The 15,752-nt window shown below is 33.3% G+C and overlaps 1 non-coding gene across 1 annotated transcript; it reads right to left on the bottom strand.

Annotated features, from left to right (window-relative positions):
* Positions 1-2,743: 2,743 nt before the first annotated feature.
* Positions 2,744-2,850, bottom strand: LOC120266814. Its single transcript, XR_005538286.1, has one exon. It is a non-coding gene; the product is annotated as a small nucleolar RNA R71 (small nucleolar RNA).
* Positions 2,851-15,752: the final 12,902 nt, after the last annotated feature.

Raw genomic sequence — 15,752 nt, 5'->3', positions numbered from 1 at the left:
AACCTTAGCCAATACCCCTCAAAATCCTAGCCGAAGCCCTCTCTCAAGTTGGGGAAAAGATGGAGAAACAAATACTGAAATCGGGGCTGAATCGGCTTAAATAGGGCTAGAATCGGGCGACTACATGGGCCTGTGGATTTTTCACACGCCCATGTGGAAATTCCACATGGGCGTGGATAATTTCCACACACCCGTGTGGATCCTCTAAATTCCTGATTTCTCGGCCGGCTGTGAACAATGCTGCTACAGTGTGATCATGTTCTTTAATGATAGACAAGTTGCTGGAGCTCTTGTTCTATGTGCATAAGTCGGAATGCTTGAGTGTTACTGCCCTTGTGTCCCTCCAAATGGATGTGCCAACTAGAATACGAGGAGGTTGGCACACACTCTAGCATCTCACACCCAATCTATGTCTTCGCGTTTGAACATTAGCAAGATCGGTGCATTACGATCCACATTGGCTTTTTTCCTTCATACTCGACCCTCCACAACCCTACGCTGCGAAAATAACATAAAAACACACATATTAGTGTAAAAACCGGAGAAAAGTAATGCTCATCATAAGGAATGAACGCTTCGCATTCATATCGCACAAGCACTTATCAATGGATTCGAGGTATTTCGGGGCCGGTATTGTAGCACGGAATTGTAGAAAATACTATAGCAAAAATAATGCAACAGCACTGCTTACACGGTGACCCGAGAAAAGCAGGGAAAGCGAGAATCCACGGGCGTGTGGAAATTCCACATGCCCGTGTGAAAAATCTACAAGGGCTCCCACATGGGCGTGTGAATGCCCGATTCCAGCCCTTTAAAAGCCGATTTCAGCCTTGATTTCAGCATTCATTTCTCGGTCTTTTTCCCAACTTTAGAGAGGACGGCCGCTAGGGTTTTTAGAGGTATTGGCTAGGGCTTTGGAGAGCTTCTACGACCTGAACATCGCGCACCGTTTGGAGGAAGGTTAGTGGGAGAGCTTTCATTGGCATCTATCTAGCGAGGTGTATCCTAGGCCAGACAAAGGGACCCTTGTGACGAGTAGAGGACTCTGCACAAGACCATTGCCATGACTAACGAGGGGGTTTTCTATGGATGATTTGTTTTTACATTTCATTTCTTTGATTATATCTAGCTCCATGGAGTGCTAAACCTCTAGTGGGTACTTGGGTATTTATGAATCCTAGGATGTATTCATTTCATTGAATCTCTTTATTATGCTTTCAATTAATTGATGTTTATTGCGAGTTCCAATCTTGGAGACTTGATTATATGAATACTCCCCTAGAGTAACACTAGTGTTGATAGTTTTTATCGGTAACTCTTGTGAGTGAGTGACACACCATGAGAGTTAGACAAAGCTAGATTGGTGAGGGTTGATAGGGTGAATCGAGAGGTAGCTGATCTTCCCCTTTCCCCTCCGGTGTGATCTATCCCACCTCCACATTCCAAGAGTTCTTTGCGGCCATAGTAGAGTGAATGGACTGAGGGATAACCTTCCAGTGGGCTTTTAGTTGCGAGTGCAGATGGAATGAATCGCTGAAGTGATTTTAGCACCTCGACTTTTATTGTGGCTAGGGATCTTCCACCTGGACCAAAGGGTTAGGTTGATACATAGGAATAGGGTTTATAACTTGGAATCCCTAGAGCTCATTGTAATTCTATACGAGTGGGAGGTTGAGAGGTTATTCAATCTCTCCTCGCGACATGTATAGAGTTAGGCATGGTTGACCTTAGATTTGGGATCCTGTAATTAAGGATTTCCACGACTCATTGTTGCATCAATTAGGAAGTATAATAGAGGGTTCTTGCACTAGAAACGGTTATCCTAGGCGGATCAATATCCTGGTACCCCATCTTTATCGATTACCTTACCTTCTCCATCTTGTTGCTCTCTATCTTGTTGCTTTTACTTTCATTATCTCATATTTTGTCACACTTGTCACTATTCATCTTCCACATTAGTTAAGAAACTACTTAAGTGTCTTTATTCCATACTCTCTGTGGGTACGATACCCACTCATTTGGGATTATTACTTCGATACCCGTACACTTGCTGTTTACATGCATTTACGGACGTGTCAAGTTTTTGGCGTTGCTGCTGAGAAGTAGGCGTTTAGAGATACTTTGCGCTTTGTTTTCTTAGCTATTCATTCATTCTATTTCATATCTTCTTTTCTATCATCGTTCTGATTTTGTTTTCTTTCTTTTGGTGCAGCTCCAGGTTATGACCCGAGGGAACCCTTCGATATTAATTGAAGGAGATCCCGAGCTTGAACGTACACTTAGAAGAACATGGAAAGAACCTGTGCAAGAATAGTCTAATCTAGCTGATTTGGAAGTAGAAGAATTTGAAAACATTACAAAATAGAATGAGCAGCAGTGGACCTTATCCGATTATGTCAGACCTTCAGTATTAGGGACACAATCGAGCATTGTGTGTCCCCCGATTACAGCTCATAACTTCGAGCTGGAGCAAGCATACATCCACATGTTGCAGCAATCCGCACAGTTTAATGATTTGGCCGATGAGTATCCGAACAGTCATATAGAGAACTTTCTTGAGGTATTTGACATGCTTAAGATAAACGGGGTAACGGATGATACCATCAAGTTGAGAGCCTTCCTATTTTCCTTGAAAGGGATAGCAAAGCAGTGGCTACACTCATTACCTAGAGCATCAATTACCACATGGGAGGAGATGGTAGAAGCTTTTCTTGCCCGTTATTTCCCTCCCAAAAAATCTGCAAAGTTTAGGAATGAGATCTCATCCTTTGTACAATTGGAATTGGAGTCTCTATTTGAGACGTGAGAAAGGTTCAAGGAGATCCTGAGAAAGTGCCCGCAACATGGATTCCCTGAGTGGACAATTGTTTAGACCTTTTATAAAGGTTTAAATCCGAGTACAAGGCAACTCTTGGATGTGGCAGCATAAGGTACCTTAGGTAGTAAGACCCCCGGTGAGGCCCGTCAACTAATTGAAGAAATGGGGTTAAACAGCTACCAATGGAATGCTAGGGAGAAGAAAAAGGTGGCTGACCTCCATAAGATAGATGCAGTAACCTCATTGGCGGGTCAAGTGGAATCATGGAGTAAGAAGTTAGATCTCCTAACTTCAAATAGAGTGGCGGCGGTGACTACTTGCACCAGGTGTGGTGGAGGACATGCTCCCTGCGATTACCCGATCTCTAATAGTGATGCATCTTCGGTTGAGAATGTCGATTTTGTAGGTAATGCTATGAGGAATCAAGCATAACCATACAGTAACACCTACAATCCTGGTTGGAAGAGTCATCTCAATTTCTCGTGGAGTAACCAAGGTCCACAAAAGGCCATGGGGCCACCGAGTTTCCAATAACAATAGCAAGCCCCAAACATGGAAAACAGAGTTTCAGGTTTCGAGACCCAAATGAAGGATTTGGAGAAGGCCTTAACTAGGTTTTTGCAATCATCTGATACAAGGTTCCAATCAGTTAACGCTACACTTTGCAACCACACCGCCTCTTTGCATAATCTTGAAAATCAAGTAGGGCAGATTGGGAAGTCCTTATCGGAAAGGCCACAAGGAAGCTTACCGACTAACACCGAGATCAACCCTAGAGAGCATGTGAAGGCGATCACTTTGAGAAATGGTCGTGAGGTTGAGGGTAAGCTTCCGAGTGAGAAGCCCAATGAACACGCACCTGAGGTTATAAAGGTTAAGAAGGGAGCAAGCAAAGAGAAGGAGGTCGCACCCCCACCTTTAAAGCCAAGAACCCCTTATCCCTCTAAATTGAAGAATGGCCAAGGGGATGAATAGTACAAGAAGTTTCTAAGTTTATTCAAACAATTCCAGATCAATATTCCTTTTGTTGAGGCATTGGCTCGAATGCTTAAGTCTTGGGAGGCAACCCAAGTGTTTACTGTTTTCTTAATTTGGTAGTTTAGTGTTTGCTTGAATAAATTGTTGAGTGTTGGTGTGTTGATTTGTACATGCTTTTGCTATGATTTTCTCGTGGACTTATAATTTCACAATGTGTTTTCATGTGAACTTGACGAAGTTTTGGTCCTTTGAGCTACCTATCATGTTTCTCACTGGTATAGTTTGCATATTAGGGCAGGCTCTGAGTGTGTAAACATGTTCAGAAATTTTCTGCAGAGGCTGCAGAGTTTACTAAGGCATCCAGAGAAAACACACGGGCATGTGGAATTAATACACGCCCATGGTTTTGTATATGCGAGCTCATCCATAGAAGGCACGGGGAGCGTGGACTCACCCACAGTGAGACGACCTTGTGATTCTCGCATCGCGTGGGAAATTTCCTCACGGGCGTGTGATTTCCTCTCGAGACTTGGCAAACTATCTCGAGAGCACAAAGGAGCGTGGACTCGCCCACGTAGGCGAACTATGAAATACTGCAGGCGTGGGAAATTTCCACGAGCTCGTGCGGATCTCTCGAGATGAGCTCTCTCCATCCACGAGAAGACACAAGCGCGTCGTGCTGCCCTGTGAGTTGGGCTTGTGAATTCCCACGCCCGTCCGGAATTTCCATACGGGCGTGTGAAACATTTAGCGATTTTTCTCAGGTGGACAGAGAAGCCACAGGGACGTGTGGCAGCCCCTGTGGGTTGGGCGCACAGGCGTGGGTATTTCCCACACGCCCGTGTATTTGTGATTAGAGGCAATGAGTGTTTTTCCCGAGGTTAATGAAATTCTAACAATAACATCATCTTATTCATATAAAGATTAGAATCATAAATATTTTTAAAAACCATTTGGAATTCAAACTATTTATTACACCCGCCATTTTTGGGGAATACCATTTTGTGGTAAGCTTTTTCCCATTGATTTGCTCTTGTTCTTGGATCTACTTTTGATTTCAATTCAGCAAGAGAACTTGATTTATGAAAATTATCAATAAACAATGTATGTTTGAATTCCCTTAAAAGCACTCCGAACTTGTTTAAGAACCCAAGATTTTCTAATTAGTTCTAAATTAAATTTGGACTGCAATTACAAAAATTATATAAGGCTTAAAAATATTTATATTTAAATAATTTACATATAAGAAGATGAATAAAAAAATTACCTTAACGACTCTCCATATTTCATCCTTAACATTTGTAGGTACTTTTCTCCAATCATCATATTCAAGAGGTGTCAAATCAGGATTTCTAGCCACAGTTCCACAAAAGTATTCGAGCTCACCATTATCAACACATTGATTGTATATGTTAAATTGATCCGGCAACTCTTGACTAGGGACCTAAGTTCCAAATATCTAGAAGTCTAGCTGGTCCTCGAGTTTTTTCTTGAGAAATCAAGATTCACTGCATAATATTATAATTTAGCAATTTAAAATATAATCATAATGATTAATTTTGAAAAGAACAATTATTATTTAAAAAAAAACTTACACTCATTATTCATCTCATTATCCATATCATCATTTGATTCATGAGAAGTTGAATCATTAGAACTGTTTCGTTCGATCTCAACTTGAGGTTACTGATTATTATGTGAATCATTGTTAAATTGAGATGATCCATGGTTGTGAAGAGGAATACTGTGGAAATCATTAGAACTCTCATCATTCACCGTCCTTTTCTTTTGTGGGAGTAAAGAAGAAATTGAGTTTTGTTTTTGTTTTTTAATGCGTTTCAACATTTTTGAATCCTGCATTATAAAAACAAAAATAATAATAAAAATAGTTCAAACACTCTCAAGAAGCTTCACAATTCATGTAATTAAGCTTCACAATTATAGTTTTTATATGTGAGAGAAATACCGAGATAATTAAAACAAACAACACATCACAAACACAAATCCTAGGTGGATACTTTTAATTTGTTTATTTTTGCTTCCTTAAGATCAAAAATGTAAAAGGTTATACTAATCAACTAAGTTCTTTATTATACTAAAATGATATTATGTACAAGTATTGAATAAAATTATAAAAACAATTATGTATATATATATAATAATAATAATAAACTGACACCATCAACTCAATTACGAATCTAAATATTTTCCAACTAAGTCAATACGTAGTTAAATATCACTTTTCCAACATCCGTTTAATATTACTAAATTAATATTAATTTTCCAATATCCGTTATATATTACTAAATTTGCTAAATATGCTAAATAGCAATTTCACTAGAAAAATACTCGATAATAAAACAAGTATGTTTTTAGATTTATTGAATTATAATGAAATTTAAGTATATAAATAAATTCTTAAATTAATAAGGACTTGTAAGTAAAAGTAATAAAATACAAGAAATTTAAACACCTAATGATTGAAAGCGGACCCGCTAACACCCTCTCTCTCTCTCTTAAACCATGTGAAATCCACTTACTCTCACACTAACACCCGATCATCACTTTGCAAGAGGAAAAAAAAGGGGAGTCAAGCCAAAAGTTTTTTAATTTGCAACAAAACAAAGGTTGTTTTGGAGATTTTACCCCTTTTTAAAGTATTCCAAAACTCTAAAATTAGATTAATTAAATTTTTATATTTTTTATAACAAAAACTAATTAAAACATTTATCATATATCAATTATGCACCAAAATAAACAACAAGTCAAATTATTTAGATAATATTTCAAGAAAAACAATGCTAAAAAATAATATGAAATAAACGATAATCGTGACACTTAAATAGAAGTAATAAAACACAAGAAAATCTAAAACCTATGAAATACCATTGATTTAAAAGAAATCTAAACATTATAAAAAATACATATATTAAAAATATACATCACTTCTCTATGGATTGAAATTGAACCTCACCAACACCCTCTCTTCTTATTCTCACCCGATCTTCACGTTTCAAGGACAAAAACCAAAGAGTTGCTAATTTCCAACAAAAACAAGGGTTGTGTTGATATCTCATCCCAATTTTAAAAATATTCTCAAAACATAAAATTAAATTAATTAAAATTCTCATATTTGTTATAGCAAAAACTAATTATAAAAACTAATTATCTAAGAATTTTCCAAAAAAAATAACAAATTAAATTATGTAGATAATATTACAAGAAAAGCAACATTAAAAAAAATATTATGGATTAAAAAAATTCATGATACTTAAATAGAAGAAATAAAACACAATAAAATCAAAACCTATGAGATACCATTGGTTGAAAAGAAATTCAAACAACATAAAAATTCAGATTGAAATTGAACCTCATCAACACCCCCCATCTTCACGTTGCAAGGATAAAAGTCAAAAAGTTTTTAATTTCCAACAAAAACAAGGGTTTTCTTGAATATCTCATCCCTATTTAAAAAGTATTTTCAAACCCTAAAATTAGATTAATTAAAATTCTCATATTTTTGATAGCAAAAACTAATTAAAAAAACTAATCATCTATGAATTATCCATGAATAATATAACATATTAAAATATTTAGATAATATTACAAGAAAAACAACATTAAAAAAATATTATGGAATAAAAACAATTCATGATTCTTAAATAGAAGTAATAAAAACACAAGAAAATCTAAAATATATGAGATACCATTGATCGAAACAAAATTTAAACACTATAAAAATTCATATATTAAAAATATATATGTGTCACTTCTCTTATGGATTGAAATTGAACCTCACCGACACCTTCACTTTTTAAAATTTTCACCCATCTTCATATTGCAAGGAGAAAGTTTTTAATTTCCAACAAAACAAGGGTTGTCTTGAGGATCACTCATCCAACAAAATCAACAAGAAGTTAAATATTTAGATGATACTACAAGAAAAGCAATACAAAAAAAGTATGGCAAAAATAAAAATCATGATACTTACCTTATCTCCTGGCAAGAATTTTTTTGGCATTATTAAGATTTTTTATTGACTCATTAATCCTTTATATAGGCGATCTTAAAATAAATTGCCACCTAATTTTGGCGCTCTTGCAAAAAAAAATAAAAATTGGCACCTTTTTCTTGTTTAATTCTAAAACATATCCATCTTTATCTTTATCAAAATACCGAGTTTTTTTTTCAATTTCAAATTATTATTCATATTTTTGAAAATTATATGTATTTATACATATTTTGAAGTTGCTGGTTGCATACTAATATTATTTACTTTTAAAAGATTTTAGAGGTCAATATAGAGGGGTTCAATTGTAGACAATATTTAATTTAATTTAATTAACCATTGACGATAACATACAGTATATGAATTACATAGTGCACCATTTTAAATTTTTTTTTTAATCTTTTGTTCAAGACTCTCGCCTTTTAGCAATGCTTTTTAACTTTATAATAATGAAATAATAAAACTAATGAAAACAAATTTAAAAATAGGAAAATGATCTTATAATTGTTATTATTGAAAATATTTCTCATATCCACTCTGATTCATTGGTTTTGCATAAATATGAGAGTTACATCTAACATTGGTATCCAATGGCAAAAAAAAACATTAATATGAAGTAATTGCAATGAAGTCCACAGTAATATTCGATTTTCTGGTTTTAGGTTGATTAAACATTAACAAGGTGGGCAAGAGTTAAAAAATCATTTTATTTTTTTGTAATTATAACCCTATAATTTATATGAATTATATATATATATATATTTAAATATATATATAGAGTTAAAATTAAATATTATTAAAAAATTTGTGGTGTATAAATAAACTTTCAAAAATTGAGTGTGGGAATTGCTCCCACTGTCCCTAAGCTAAATCCGTTCATGCCAAAAAGGCTTCTCATTCACAGATCAACTATCAAACAGAACTCTTTTACACTAGTCATGAATATTATATATATATATATATAATTATAATTATACATCAATGTACAAGAGGATGGTAATAAGTTACTAACAATTCAAAACAATGATACAAGAGTAAAATAAAAAAATAGCATTTCTTATAATTTATTGATATTAACTCAATATCATAAATAAAATCCAACTAACATGTCATAATAGTATAATATAATTTAAAATAGAAATGTAAGCAAACAATAATATGATAAATAAAAAATAATATAACACAAACTTTCAATAAAAATGATTATAAACATTAAAGTAGTAATTTGGATATACTAGATTAGTCTAGCTTTGAGTTAGTTGGAACACCTGGTAACAAGCTGAGTCATCCTAGTCAAATTCTAGTTTAGGTGTTGGAGTTTTAATTAAGATTCAACTTAGTGATATGGTTGGGTCTCAGCTGAACCATGTTGAACCAACCGAGTCAGCTCAAATTTTAAAGCATTCTTTAGAAATACAATGACAAACAGATCCATGTTCAGTGGCATAGCTTACCAAACAAATAAAAAATTCTTGAATGTTAATGTTTCAATAAATAATTCATGGATTTTCTATCTAGTTCAAATTTTAAAATAACAATCTGATATAAAAAAAAGTTAAAAATCTCATGTAAATTATGAGTACATATATAAATTATTTTTCTAATTTCCTTTTTGATTAATCTTCATAACATTTTAATAGTTTAGCACATAAAGACAAATTTGATATTATAGAAATCATTGGTGACTTAAAAAAAATAGAATTCATTATTTATTTTTATGAATCTTTAAATTGATGTGACAATTAAATGATGTTGAAAATAAATTGATGTTATTATTACCATCATATATAAGCTTTAATTCAAGTGAGTGAAGATGATGTGGGAATCCCTTGATTTTTTTCCTTAACTAATTAATTAATTAAGTTTTTATTGCTTTTTATTTAGTTTCAATTTTTTTTCAAATTTTAGTTTTATTGTCATGTATGTGATAAACCATGGAATTTATTGTTGTTGTTATTATTATTATTATTATTATCGTTAATAGTAGTTTAGGGATTTGAGAAATGCTTTTTTTCTAGTTATGACAATGACTTTATTTTAAGAAAAATTATTTACATTAATAAATATATTAGTTAATGTAATTTAAAAAATTATATTAATATTATCTTTAATGCCCAGCAAATAAAAAAATAACCGTAGCTCTCTCTAATTTTTCCAAAACATCAAACCTCTTGAAAGCATCTTGTGAGCGCCGCCTCTCTCCGTAATCTCATCGCCTTTTTCGCTTCCTCGCCATCTCTTGTGGGAGTTAACTCTCCTCTCTTTGGCTGCCACCCGTCCGGCCATCAAGCCCTCTTCTTCAAGTTACCATCTATCTCACCTTGCTCTCTTTGTCTCTATGTCTATCTCTTTCATTAAATTGATGAATCCTTTGAGTTTTGCCGAAATACAATTTGCTATCTCATCAATTTTGATTTTGATTTTAGTTTTTAGCATCTTGTTCCCAATACTTAACCCTAACTTCAATCTTCATGTTTCGCTTAGATTGTTATGGTTTCTTGGAGGTTTCTTGTCAAGTAAAAGGTTTTGGTATCTTTATGTAACCTCTCCAAGCATCAAGTGTGCCGCCTCTCTCTGCCATCTCATTACCTCTTCCACTGCCTTAAGGTCTCTTCTAGCCACCCGCCTCCCCTTCACATCCGGCCATCAAGCCTTCTTTTTCCGGTAACCATCTCTTTCACCTTGGTCTCTTTTGTGTCTATGTCTATGTCTATCTCTTTGTTGTCTCATAAATTTAAATTTTGATATTAGCTTTTAGCATCTTGTTCTCAATACCTAACCCTAGTTTCAATCTTGTTGTTTTCTTGATTATTATGGTTTCTTTCGGTTTTCTTGCTAAATAAAGACCTTTGGTGTTTATTTATTTGTATATGTCTTGTGATTATAATTTTTATTGTTTATTGGCTCGTAATTTTGTTGTGGTTATATATTCTTTTAGTTTCATTGTTTTTTATAAGAACTATGACTCATGAATCACTAGTATAATATGTTTCCTCTTATCAATATTTTTTTCTTTCTTGTTCTCTTTCAACAATCTAATTATCTTTTGCAATCTCTCTTTTATAAATCAAGCATGTCAAATTATAATATATTGTAATATATTATTAAATATAAATCATGTAGAAGTTGAAGTTAAATAACTAGGATCAATATTAATCAAATACATAGATTGCTACAATCAAGGTAAATCGGAATTTATAATCTCAGATTGTTTTGTGGAAAGGTAAGTTTGAAGAATGACTTCAATAATTTTTTCATCTTTAGGTTAAATTCATATAGAATTAGTCTTTAGTGTTAAACAAAAAGGAAGCACAGCAACTAATTTCTCCTTGAACATGAATAATGACAAGCATACTATATTTTGATTTCAAATACTTAGACATTGAATTTTTTCCCCTTCTATTGGAACCAACATTCACGCAGGAATCTTATCTTTATGTCCACTATTTGTTGACCTCGTTTTATGATAAATCAAATGTTTGATTAATTTTTATTAATAACTAGTTGATCTAAAGTTTGATATTAGCATGATTGCACATGTATGGATGTTTACCAAACATTATTTAGAAGCTGGAAGGTAAAAGGTGGGATATCCACATTAGCAAGTGAACATAGTGTGTTTTACATTTTCTTTGTATAATTAAAGTTCATGTTTTGTATTTCTCTCAAAGTACGAGCACTTTTCAACTTAAGGAGTTCAACAGTTGAAAAGCTTAAAGTAAATTATAATCAATCCATCATAATTCCCAAAAAAAAAACAAAAACAAAAACATATCAAAACAAAAAATGGTAACCTTACATTAATTCTAAATACGAACTTGAAAAGAACACTTTTTTTTGTTAGCTTATTTTATATTATTACACAACCTTTGCAATAGAATGAGGGTGACTCTTTTCCCTCCCACATGAGAAGTCGAGGGATTAAATCTCTCTCACAATTATTGAGGTGAATGGCTTGTCCATGTTATGAAAAAAAAATTATTATATCTTTAATATGAAAAGGCTCTTTGTTCATGTGTGTATATATATTATGCAATAGAACTACTAAAATTTTCATATATTTGAATTTATTTTTTTAGCATAATACTATGTTTTTATTAGTGTTATTATGTTGTTGGGAAATTTCTTATTATCTTGTGATGATGGAAGTATGTGGAGTATAGTCAAAGGTTGATTTGGAAAAAAAATAAATTGTTGTAGAAAATATCAATTCTTCTAAACCATCTTTCTTGTAATATTAATGGATTTTCCATATGCCAATTGGTCATGAAACAACCATCGGTCCTATCTAGTGTTTGTTACTATTTTAAAAAATTGTTTAATATAAGGCTCTAATCATTGTCCTTATAAGCTTATATTAACCATATAATTCTTGAATTATATAACACATATTTTCTAATATTTTAGTTGTTTGCTAATCTTTTCTAGATGGATAAAAGTTGGATTCATGAGGAAAATAGGGTTAGTGCAAGATATTTGCAAGGAGTTGCAAAGTTTCTTGACTTTGCTCTTAAATCTTCAAAAGATGGAAAGCTTGCTTGTCCTTGTGTCAAATGTGTCAATGGTCGTCGTAATACTCAAGACGTCGTTGTAGAGCATCTCTTGAATCACGGATTTTCTCCAAGCTATACACATTGGCATTTCCATGGTGAGTCATCTTTCACACCAATTGATTTTGACCGTTCTAGACCTACCGAATCAGACCATATATATGATGAGGCTCATAGACAACAAAATGTTAGACAATTTTTAGAAGAAATAGTTGTTGGTCATGCTCATAATAGAGAAGGGTTTAATCTTGGATTTGGTGAAACATTTAATACAATGTCACATTGTGAGGAGTTAAACAAAGAGACAAAAAAGTTTTATAGGCTATTAAGTGAAACTGACGAAGAACTTTTTGATGGATGTAAAAAACATAGCAAACTTTCATTTATTTTAGACTTGTTTCATAAAAACTATTTTAATGGATGGAGTAACAAATCTTTCACAGATTTGCTTGACATTTTGAGGGAAACATTCCCAGGAGCAGAAAAATTACTAAAGTCATCTTATGAATTAAAAAAACTTATTGGTGAACTAGGTCTTGGATATGAGAAAATTCATGTATGCCCAAATAATTTTATGTTTTTTTGGAAAGATATGAAAGATGCTTCTGTATGTTCAATTTGTAGTGCTTCAAGATGGGTTGAAGATGAAAATTCTTATGATGTTGGCTCATCTACTAAGACCAAAAAAAAAGGGGGAAAGACACCAAAAAAGATTTTGTGTTGGTTTCCTTTAAAAGCAAGACTCCATAGGTTTTTTATGTGTACTAAAACAGCTTCTCTAATGCGATGGCATTTTGATGAAAGAACGAAGGATGGACTTTTGAGACATCTAGCTGATGCTTGTTCATGGAAAGAATTTGACGAGTTACATAAGGATTTCTCAAAAGATCCTCGTAATGTTCGACTTGGATTGGCTAGTGATGGCATTTAATCCATTTCGAACCATGAGCGTCAAGCATAGTACATGGCCTGTAATTTTAACTGTGTATAACTTCCCCCTTGGATGTGTATGAAACAACATTCTCTTATATTGGCTTTACTCATTCCCGGTCCAGAGTCCCCATTAGATAAAATTGATGTTTTCTTTCAACCTTTAATTGATGAGTTGAATGAATTGTGTGTTAATGGTTTGGAGGCCTATGATGCTCATTCAAAGTGTTCTTTTCAATTGCATGCTGCTTTAATGTGGACTATTAATGATTTTCCTGCTTATAGCATGTTGTCTGGTTTTGTGGTATTTCACTGCATAAGAACTAACCTACTAAGCTTTTTTGCAGCAAGCCCTAGTCATTGAGAGTTCCAACAATTTTAAAAGTCGATGGCTATTTTTGGAAAAATGCAAGCGCTTGAAAGACCACTACTTTGTTTTAATTTTTGGATGTGAACACTAGGCTAACAGGTGTTGTCTTTTATGTATTGGCGTGACTCAATGGTTTGAAAAAAGAGAGAGAAATGATTTGTCAAGACCGATTCCACCTTTTTTGTTTAACAATAGACATTAAACTTAAAGAAAGAAAGTTCCTAGAGGAGGAAGCTAATCCAGATTGGCAGGTTGTTGTTGTCATCAACAAAAGTGGGTCATTCTACAAAAGACCTTCCCTTTCTCTGCTTCGAGCAGGTGTAGGAGGTAGAGGTGCCAACTTTGATGATGTCTTTGTGGGCTTTGATTTGGGATAAACTCTTCGAACTCTACTCTAAGTGAAGTTAATATCAAATAATAGCAATTTGACTGCTTGTAGCAATGGGTCCACTAAGCATGCTGAGAATATTTCTGGTGACTCAACAATTAACTTATGGAAGTTCCTAATTTAACTAATCACTTTTTTTTAACTAATCACTTTTTTTAACTAATCACTTTGTAATTCTTTTCATGTGAGATAATGGCAAACATTCCTTTTAAATTTGATATTTTTGAGAATTGTTCATGTCTTTCTCATTTTTATTTATGCAACCTTCATGGCCTATGTCAGTTGAATATTTTCTTGACAATATGGTTTTATCCTATTCTTATTATTTTCAGATTTCATCATATTGCTTAGAAAAATAATTGGGAAAATCTTTCTCTGGTCAACATTTTGTGTAGATTTCTTTCACTAAAATTGAGTTGTTACATTACACCTTTCTAAATCCTGACTCTTCTGTGTTCTATTCATTGCCTTCAATTATTTATGATGCTAGGAATATTACTTGAGTCAATTTTCTTTCATGTGAACTGACTAGTTTCCAAAGCATGCTATTGATAACTTTTCTTTCTTTTAATAAATTTATATATCATTCTATTTCCTATGGGTGAACCTTGTAAATATTAGATTGAGTGGTTGGTTGGTTGATATCATATGGATGAATTGGACAATATGCTTTTTGGACCAGATGTCTATACCAATGCCACATCACTTCCACACAATTTTAACTGGCTTTTTTTTTCTTTTTCATTTTGTTGGGAAGAGATCTGTTCTCATATTATTTTCTTATGACAAAAAAATGCTTGTTTTATTTATCAATTTTGTGACGGTTTGATTCATGCCCAAAAGTTTGCTGATAATTTTCTTTTTTTTGTGCATGATTTCTTAGGTATACGTATAATCATCAATGAATCCTAAATCAGTAGAAGATTTTTTGGAGTCTTCAGCTAGAGCTCATTTTTCAGGTCTTTTGTTAGATGAGTCCGGCCTAGGAAAATCTGAACTGGACCAACCGACAACTTCAAATGCTGAAAGTTTCTACTGTCAACCTTTTATCATTGGTGAGATTTATTTACCGGAGACTTTCATTATTTCACTTGTTTTCTTTGTTGTTTATATAGTAGGATTTTGCTTCTTGTTAATCTTAAGTTTATATAAACAACTTATTTGTGTTAAAAATAGCATTTTTTTTATTGTTTGCAACAGATATTCATTTTGTCATGTTGAATTGATTTACATGTGAATATTACCTATAGCTTAGTTGAGATGATCGATTTATGTCGAGTTTGATTTTTGAAATGCTATCTTAGCCTTTCCATTAAATATGTGCAGTTCTTTTTTTTGCAAAATAGATGCTTGAAAAGATAAATTTTTCTCTTTGTCACCACAGGTGTTGCAGGTGGTGCATCTTCAGGGAAGACCAGCTTATGCAATATGATCATTGAACAACTTCATGATCAGCGTGTTGTGCTTGTGAACCAGGTATATCCTTTTTGCTATTAATTTTTATATTTAAATTATTAAATTGGTTTCAGTAGAGACAAATGTGGCAATATGTTACATCCCGGCAAATGCATGTTTGAGCACAGGGAACTATTATGCATGTAAAAGTAGAGATTGCGGAATAAGTGCACAGTGGTCCCTGTTCCAACAGTAGCTTTCCAAGCTCATGTGCTCCCAATCATGAACAGTGGTTTCAAATCTTTATGATTTGT

The sequence above is a fragment of the Dioscorea cayenensis genome, chromosome 1 (assembly GCF_009730915.1).
Source record: "Dioscorea cayenensis subsp. rotundata cultivar TDr96_F1 chromosome 1, TDr96_F1_v2_PseudoChromosome.rev07_lg8_w22 25.fasta, whole genome shotgun sequence".
NCBI lineage: Eukaryota > Viridiplantae > Streptophyta > Magnoliopsida > Dioscoreales > Dioscoreaceae > Dioscorea > Dioscorea cayenensis.
This window is presented reverse-complemented; position numbering and strand designations above follow the sequence as displayed.